This window comes from Triticum aestivum, chromosome 7B (genome assembly GCF_018294505.1).
Source record: "Triticum aestivum cultivar Chinese Spring chromosome 7B, IWGSC CS RefSeq v2.1, whole genome shotgun sequence".
NCBI lineage: Eukaryota > Viridiplantae > Streptophyta > Magnoliopsida > Poales > Poaceae > Triticum > Triticum aestivum.
The window spans coordinates 302,772,348-302,782,073 of record NC_057813.1 but is presented as its reverse complement, the minus strand read 5'-3'; positions in this window follow the sequence as shown (position 1 = coordinate 302,782,073).

Here is a 9,726-nt window from a genome sequence, read left to right as displayed (position 1 = left end):
CAATGCACGAACAAGCGCACCATGATCCTTAACGACGACGGCACATATGACTCAATGAGTAAAGAGGAGATGGAAGCCCTTGAGCAAGTGGCCATGCACCGGTGCGTGAACCAGTATGAAGATGATCAAGTCTTTTATGATGAGGATTCGAGCCCCGCTCTCGTTGTCTCCAAAGTCTTGACACTTCAACATCAACAAGAAGAAGACCAACGATGCCACATCTTCCATTCTAAGGTCGGGATCAATGGAAGGTCCGTCAAGGTCATCATCGATGGAGCTAGTTGTCACAACTTGGCAAGTGAAGAACTATGCTCCAAGCTTCAATTGGTCAAGAGGAAGCACCCGCACCCCTACAAAGTTCAATGGCTAAGTGACTCCGGCACTATACGAGTCGAGCATACGATCCAAGTATCCTGAAAAATTGGTGCTTATGAAGACACTTTGGAGTGTGATGTGGTCCCAATGACCGTTTGCCACCTCCTTCTTGGTCGACCATGGCAATTCGACCATGGTGTCATCCACAATGGGCGCACCAATCACTATAGCTTCAAAATGAAAGGGAATGAATATGTGCTACGACCTATGTCTCCTAGTCAAGTGATAGCCGACAAGCAAACCACCTATCATGGAGAGAAGAGTTAAAAAGTGATACACCCAAAAGTGAGTGAGAGCCACAAGCCAAATTTGAGCAACTCGTCGCCTCGAGAGAAAAACCTCATCCTATTTGCCACCAAAAGTGAGATAAGAGAAGTGTGTGAGAATCCATCGACTGTAATGCACTTCGTCCTTGTGTGCAAAGATGGAGAGCCAACAACTAACACCTCTCACGAGCTACCTTTAGTGTTTCAATCTCTTTTGTAGGAATTCCAAGATGTTTTCCTAGATGAGCTACCTCCGGGTCTACCTCCACTACGAGGCATTGAGCATCGAATCGACCTCATCCCCGGAGCACCACTTCCAAACAAAGCTCCATACCGTGTCAATCCCGAAGAAACCAAGGAGATTCAACGGCAAGTACAACAACTCATCGACAATGGTCATGTACGTGAAAGCTTAAGCCCTTGTGCCGTTCTCGTTATACTTGTGCCTAAACCAGATGGAAGTTTCCGCTTGTGTTCCGATTGTAGACCCATAAATGCCATTACCGTTCGATATAGGCATCCCATTCCTCGCTTAGATGATATGCTTGATGAACTTAGTGGAGCCAACTTTTTCTCCAAAATTGATCTTAAAAGTGGCTATTATCAAATCCGCATTCAAGAAGGTGATGAATGGAAACCCACTTTCAAAACCAAATTTGGCTTATATGAGTGGTTACTGATGCCTATGGGTTTGTTGGAAGCACCCGGTACTTTCGTGCGTCTTATGCATCATGTGCTTAGACCTTACATTGGAATCTTTGTTGTGGTTTAATTTGATGATATCCTTGTGTTTAGCAAAACCATGAAAGAGCACATTAATCATGTTAAATCTGTGTTGCAAACCCTCCGCAAGGAAAGCCTTTATGCGAACTTGAAAAAATGCACTTTTGGCGTTGACAAAGTGGTTTTCTTGGGTTTTGTTGTCTCTTCCAAGGGTGTCCATGTTGAGGAAACTAATATTAAGGCAACTAAAACTTGGCCCCAACCCACCAATTTGCAACAAGTGCGTAGTTTTCTTGGTCTTGCAGGATTTTATCGCCGCTTTGTGAAAAACTTTAGCACAATTGCCGCTCCGTTGCATGCTTTGAGTAAGAAGAATGCTCCTATTTTTGGGGATCTTTGAAATCCACTGCTTTTGATGAGCTCAAGTCTTTGCTTACTCATGCTCCGATTCTTGCTTTGCCCAACTTTGACAAAACTTTTGATGTTCATTATGATGCAAGTGGTACCGGAATTGGCGGAGTTTTGATGCAAGAAAAACGAGCCATTGCTTATTTTAGTGAAAAACTCTTCGGTGGTCAACTTAATTATCCCATCTATGACAAAGAATTGTATGCTTTAGTGCGTGTGCTACATGTTTGGGAACATTACCTTAGACCTCATGAATTTGTCATCCATACCGATCATGAAACGCTTAAGTACTTAAAAGGTCAAACTAAGTTGAACAAGCATCATGCCAAATGGATTGAATTTATTGAATCTTTTCCTTATGTGATCAAGTACATTAAGGGTAAGGAAAATGTAGTTGCGGATGCACTTTCATGCATATGCACACTTGTCACTCAACTTGAGTTGAATGTTATTGGTTTTGAGCATATAAAAGACTTGTATGAGCATGATCCTTCTTTTGCTACTCCTTATGCTAAGTGTTTGACACACACGTCTTGGGAACGCTACTACATAAAGAATGATTATCTTATGAGAGCTAACAAACTATGCATTCCCGAGTCTTCTCTTCGTTTGCTCCTTTTGCAAGAGGCTCATGGAGGTGGACTCATGGGACATTTTGGACGCGACAAGACTTTCGCCACGCTCTCCAAGAACTACTTTTGGCCCAAGATGTACTGTGACGTCTCACGCTTCACCAACCGTTGCTCTACATGTCGCAAAGCTAAGTCTAAAGCTCAATCCCATGGTCTTTACATGCCACTTCCTATTCCTTATCAACCTTGGGAAGACATTAGCATGGATTTTATACTTGGTTTTCCTAGAACTCAAAATGGCAAGGATTCCGTCTTTGTTGTTGTGGACCAATTTTCTAAGATGGCACATTTCATTCCTTGCAACAAGATAGACGATGCTTCACACGTTGCAAATCTCTTTTGTAGGGAAATCTTGCGTCTCCATGGAGTCCCAAAGACAATCATCTCCGACCGCGACGTCAAGTTCTTGAGTTACTTTTGGAAGACCCTATGCGCCAAGCTCGGAATCAAGCTATTGTTCTCTTCGGCATACCATCCTCAAACTGACGGCCAAACGAAGGTGACGAACCGTACAGTCTCCACTCTACTTCGCATGTTGATCAAGAAGAACATCAAGGAGTGGGAGGCATGTCCACCCATCACCGAGTACGCCTACAACCATGCAAGACATTCAACGACCGACAAGTCCCCCTTCGAGGTCGTCTACGGCTTCAACCAGTTGTCCCCATTGGACATTCTACCTCTTCCTCTACAAGAGCGCACCAACCTCGACGCAAGTGCCCGTGCAAGCTACATCAAGAAGATGCATGAAGATACAAGGCACACCAACGAGCGCCAAGTACAACGACTAGCGACCAAGCTCAACGTCAACAATCATCCCATGATATTAAACATTGGAGACCTCGTCTGGCTACACCTTCGCAAGGACCGCTTCCCCGACGAACGCAAGTCCAAGCTTCTCCCTCGAGCCGACGGACCCTTCAAGGTGCTAGCACGCTACAACAACAATGCTTACAAGATCGATCTCCCACGCGACAAGTACAACGTGAGCGACATCTTCAACGTCTCCGATCTCTCCCCGTACCATGGTGATGAGGATTTCGATCCGAGGTCGGATCTTTCACAAGGGGGGGGGGAGATGATGCGGAGCATCCTTCGGTCATCCCCATGGACCTTCCGTCGCCTCACCAAGCACCAAGAGGACCCATGACTAGAGCACGAGCTCAAGCTCTCGAGACCGAGGTGACTTCTCTCCTTAGTGATATATCATATGACCCTCTCAAGACATGGCTATTACCTCAATCTGGAATGTTGTGCATGATTAGGTACCAAGAGGACCCTCCTGAGGATGCACATGAAGATGAACAAGACCCCAAGTCCACAGACGAAGAGAACCCATCGAAGAAGGCAAAAGCAGCCTCCAGGCACCGGACATCCAACCAGGACCCCGGACATCCGACCCCTGGAGATATACACGTCCAGACTCTGCAGAAGAAGGCTACAGCGACCGGACATCTGGCATCAATCCCGGACATCCGGCCTTCCATCGGAAATCCGGCCTCCCGCTCGGATATCCGGCCCAGGCGTCCTGAATGCTCAGAAGATCATCCCAACAGCCCGGACATCCGCCCTCAGCACCGAACATCCGGCCTCTCCGGAACCACCGGACATCTGACACCTCCAGCCCAGACATCCGGTCCCTCGTGAACCACCGGACATCCGGCCCGACGCCCGGACATCCGGTGCCCCTGCCTGCGCGCAGCCTCTTTGGGCAGAGCCCGTGTATCCCTTCGCCCCTTGACTATATATACTCCCTCCACCCGTACGTTTTAGGGTTAGCGTTGATTTAGCTCATATTAGAGATAGAGCTTCGCTCATCCATCGGATCTCCTCTTCGTGAGAGACCGCGGCCTCCTCGGAGAAGATCCAATCGGATTCAAGACCCCCTCATGGGAAGATCCCCTCGTGGATTCAAGACCTCCTCATGGAGAAGATCGGTTACCTTTGTATCCTTACCTTTGTTGATTGTGTATCATATGTATCTCTCTATGTTCGGTAATCTAGCACTTGTGTGATTGATTCTATGTCGGTTTCATGATTCTCTCTCGTTTTCCCCGTGTTTCCCCCTTTGTGCTTCCGGGTGTTCTTCGTGATTCCCTGTAGGATCCACTCCAAACGTGAAAGATCATCCACATAGGGTTCCGCCCTACATCACACCGCCACCACCCCCTGTTGACAACCTATCCCATTTCCTAAGGTTCACTTCGCCGGTGTTCTCTAGCAGCACTGAGCCAATTGTTGCTGATGATTGGCTCCATAGGGTTGGGAGGGAGCTAACAACTGCTGGATGCACAAACGCGGAGAAAGTGCGCTTTGCCGCACATCAGTGATACATCTCTGTCGTATCTATAATTTTTGATTGTTCCATGCAAATATTCTACATCTTTTACTTACTTTTGGCAACTTTTTATACTATTTTTGGGACTAACATATTGATCGAGTGCCTAGTGCCAGTTCCTGTTTGTTGCATGTTTTTGTTTCGCAAAAAATCCATATCAAACGGAGTCCAAATGCGATAAAAACTCGCGGAGAGTTTTTCGAAATATATGTGATTTTTTGGAAAAAGAACCAACGCGAGACGATGCCCGAGGAGTCCACAAGGCAGGGGGCGTGCCCCAGGGGGTAGGGCGCGCCCTGGGCCCTCGTGGCCACTCTATAAGGAGGTTGGTGCCCTTGTTTCGCCGCAAGAAAGCCAATATCCGGATAAAAATCGTATCCAAAGTACAACCCAATCGGAATTATGGGTCTCCGGGAATTTAAGAAACAGTGAAAGGGTAGAATTAGGGAGCGCACAAACAGAAGGAAACAGAGAGATAGATCTAATCTCGGAGGGGCTCTCGCCCCTACGCCGCCATGGAGGCCATGGACCAGAGGGGAAACCCTTCTCCCATCTAGGGGGAAGGTCAAGGAAGAAGAACAATAAGGGGGGCTCTCCCAGCGCCCCCGGGGCGATCATCATGACGAAGATCTACACCAACAACTTCACCGCCGTCATCACCAACTCTCTCCCCCTCTATGCAGCGGTGTAACACCTCTTCTCCCCGCTGTAATCTCTACTTGAACATGGTGCTTAATGCTATATATTATTTCCCAATGATGTATGGCCATCCTATGATGTTTGAGTAGATTGGTTTTGTCCTATGGGTTCATTGATGATCGTGATTGGTTTGAGTTGCATGTTTTATTATTGGTGTTGTCCTATGGTTCTCTCCGTGTCGCGCAAGCGTGATGGATCCCCGCTGTAGGGTTTGCAATATGTTCATGATTTGCTTATGGTGGGTGGCGTAAGTGACAGAAGCACAGACCCGAGTAAGTAGGTTGTTTGCGTATGGGAATAAAGAGGACTTGATACTTTAATGCTACGGTTGGGTTTTACCTTAATGATATTTACTAGTTTCGGATGCTTGCTAGAGTTCCAATCATAAGTGCATATGATCCAAGAAGAGAAAGTATGTTAGCTTATGCCTCTCCCTCATATAAAATTGCAATAGTGATTACCAGTCTAGTAATCGATTGCCTAAGGACAAATAACTTTCTCATGACAAAAAGCTCTCTACTAAAACTAACTTAGTTGTGTCTTCATCTAAACATCCCCTACTTTTTATTTACACGCTCTTTATTATCTTGCAAACCTATCCTATCACACCTACAAAGTACTTCTAGTTTCATACTTGTTCATACTTGCGTAGAGTTGTATCGGTGGTCGATAGAACTTGCTACCTTTAGCTCCTCGTTGGGTTCGACACTCTTAATTACCGAAAGAGTCTACAACTGATCCCCTATACTTGTGGGTTATCAATCAGCTTGATGGACCCGCAACCTCTTGGTGGGAGAATTTCACCACCACCTACCCCATTGCTACAGTTACATGGGATCAGTTTCAGGAGGCCTTCCGCACCGCACATGTCTCAGCTGGAGCCATGAGTTTGAAGAAGTGCGAGTTCCGCAACCTACGCCAGGGATACCGGGCAATGGGGTAGTATGTGGATGAGTTCAGCAAGTTAGCTCGCTATGCCCTAGATGATGTGGCCACAGATGCTGCGAAGCAGGAGCAATTTCTTGAGGGACTCAATGATGAGCTGAGTATGCAGTTGATTGTGGAAACTTTCAACAACTACCAGGATCTGGTAGACAGGGCCCTCTTGATTGAAGGCAAGCAGCAGCAGATAGAGAGACATAAGCGGAAGTATGGACAGGGGAAGTACCACTCTGGAGCTCAGCAGAAGCCCTGCTATTCCCCGTACTCAGGAGGACACACTCATCATACCCATGGAGGACATAACCATGGGGGCCATTCACACAATGGAGGAAGTTCCCACAACCATAGTGGACCTAAGAATGGTAATGGGAATGGAGGAAACAATAATCAGAGCCGTTCCAACCCCGCGACACCCGCAAAGAAAGATGTGAGTCACATTACCTGTTTCAAGTGCGGGAAGACCGGACACTACACCACTGAATGTCCTGAGGCAAAGAATGGTAATGGCAATGGAAGCTCTGGAAAGAATCCCAACCCTTTCACCAAAGGTCAGGTGAATCACGTCAATGTGGAGGAAATTGACGAGCAACCCGACTCAGTTGTCGGCAAGTTTTTGATAAATGCATTTACAGCCCTTGTTCTTTTTGACACTGGTGCATCACATTCATTCATATCAAGGGGCTTTGTGGACAAGTTTAAGTTGCCAACCGTAGCCCTTAATTCACCTATGTTAGTGAGTTCCCCAGGAGCATAGTATATGGCTAGTCGGGGATGTTATCAGTTTCCATTGGCCATAGGTAGACATGTTTTCCCCACAGACCTCATTATCCTGGAGTCACAAGGATTGGATGTGATCCTAGGCATGGATTGACTATCCAAGTACGAAGGAAACATAGATTGTGCCAGTAAGTCGATTCTTCTCACCACCCTAGAGGGAAAACGGATCAAGTATGTGTCTGGGCATGTGCCAAGGAGGACTCAAGTGAATTCCCTTTCGGGAGTTGTTCAGGAGGAAGTACCAGTTGTGAAGGATTACCCAATGTATTCCCAGAGGAATTACGAGGCATGCCACTAGACCGAGACATAGAGTTTCTGATCAAATTGTTGCCAGGCACTGGACCAATATCCAAGAGACCTTATCAGATGCCCGCCAATGATCTAGAGGAAATTAAGAAGTAGATTAACGAGTTATTGGAGAAAGGTTATATTCGACCGAGTTCATCACCATGGGGAGCCCCAGTGCTTCTAGTCGAGAAGAAGGATGGATCCTTGAGGATGGTTGTTGATTATCGTGTATCGAATGAGGTGACGATCAAGAACAAATACCCTCTGCCGATGATCAATGATTTGTTTGACCAGTTGCAGGGAGCTAAAGTTTTCTCCAAAATTGATCTTCGGTCAGGATATCACCAGCTGAAGATCCGAGAGCAGGATATACCTAAGACAGCTTTTACCATAAGGTATGGTCTTTATGAGTATATGGTTATATCATTTGGTTTGACTAATGCCCCTGCCTACTTTATGAGCATGATGAACAAGGTATTCATGGAGTTCTTGGACAAGTTCGTCATGGTGTTCATTGACGATATATCGGTCTACTTGAAGAATGAAGAAGAACACAAGGAACATTTGCGCTTGGTTCTCAAGAAGCTCAGGGAACATCAGTTATATGCCAAGTTTAGCAAATGTGAGTTTTGGTTGAAGGAAGTCAGATTTCTCGGACACGTTATATCAGGAGAAGGTATAGCAGTAGACCCTACCAAGGTTGAAGCCGTCATCGAATGGTTGGCACCCACCTCAATTGGAGAGATACGCAGTTTCCTTGGACTCACAGGTTATTATCAGAGATTTATAGAGAATTTCTCCAAGATCACGAAGCCCATGACAGAGTTATTGAAGAAAGACACCAAGTTTAATTGGACCAAGGATTGTGAGGCTAGTTTTCTGATGAGGACATCAATACAATTGTTACACCCACAGCCCCTGCTGCTATACATACTGGACCAATCACTAGAGCTCGTGCACGCCAACTAAATTACCAGGTACTTTCGTTTCTTGGTAATGATTCTAATGTTCATGAGAATATGATGCTGCCTAAATTGGATACATTTGTTTTGCTTACAAATGAAGGGCCTAGCTTGGAGAAGGATGAACATTGGAGCAAGAACAAGCATGGAGATGATGGCATGCGCAAGGGGAACAAGAACGGAGTTACAAGTGATGATTTCAGGACTTTGAAGCCACCATAATGGGTGCATGAAGCCTTGGACGAAATATACAAGATGCCACTTCATAAATTTCGTCCCGAGGCTATTTTAGGTGCTGCGTCACCTTATTATTGGGCCAGGCCCATGTAATTTCGAAATACATAAGTATAGGCTATTTTTAGAGTCCGTATGTGTGGGGAAACAAGAGATAGGGTTGATTTCGGACCCCTGCACCAAGGGCCACGAAATTCCCCCCCTCTTCCTCCATATATACAGCCCTTAGGGCATCGTTTAGACTTTGGGTTTTGTTTAGGTTAAAAGTTCGCCATAGCTGCAACTTCGCGTACTTCGTTTGTGTTCAACGACCAGACAAAGGCGTCACAGAACCCCACCTTGATCAATAAAGCTTTCATCTTATATTCGCAATATCCAGATTGCAATCTCAGTTTCTTGCTTGTTCTTCGTTTGCTCGCAGGAAACAGACCCTCGTGGTCAGGTTGATCGTGCTCCAGCGTGGTCAATAACCTCTCGGAGTTGGTTTAGCGATTGCTAAGGCGCGACGTCCTCGCACGTTCGTAGTCGGATCGTCAAAGTCGACTGCCACCAAAGCGATATCCATCATCTCATCGAAAGACGGGACACCTTTGTCTCTATCAAGTGGTATCAGATTTCCAGGTTGCTCGGTGAGATTTTACAGTTTTTCGTAGTTTAGATCGAGTCTGTTCTTCATACCTATAGTCCACGAAAAAGCCACAAAAAAAATTAGGGTTAGTTCATCATATCCGAACCAATCTGAGCCTTTGCATAATCTTTTTAGGGTTTTGCTTTGTTGAATTTGCGGTTGCATCGTCGTGTCTAGTTGCTGGTCTTAGAGTCTAGTCTTTTAGAGTTTCGAGTTCTGGTCATAAGTTGTCACGCCGCCGCCGCACCATCATCATCACCCCTGCCATCTACCACCACCGCTTATCCGCCACCGCTTCGAATCCGTATCTATATACCACCACAGCTGTCATATACCACCACCGCTGCCATCTACCACCATATATCCACCACCAATCCGAGTTCTTGTCATATTAGGTTTGTTTTCGAGATCCATCTAGATTCCGATTCGTGTTTCCTTGCCGGAGTAGGTTTCG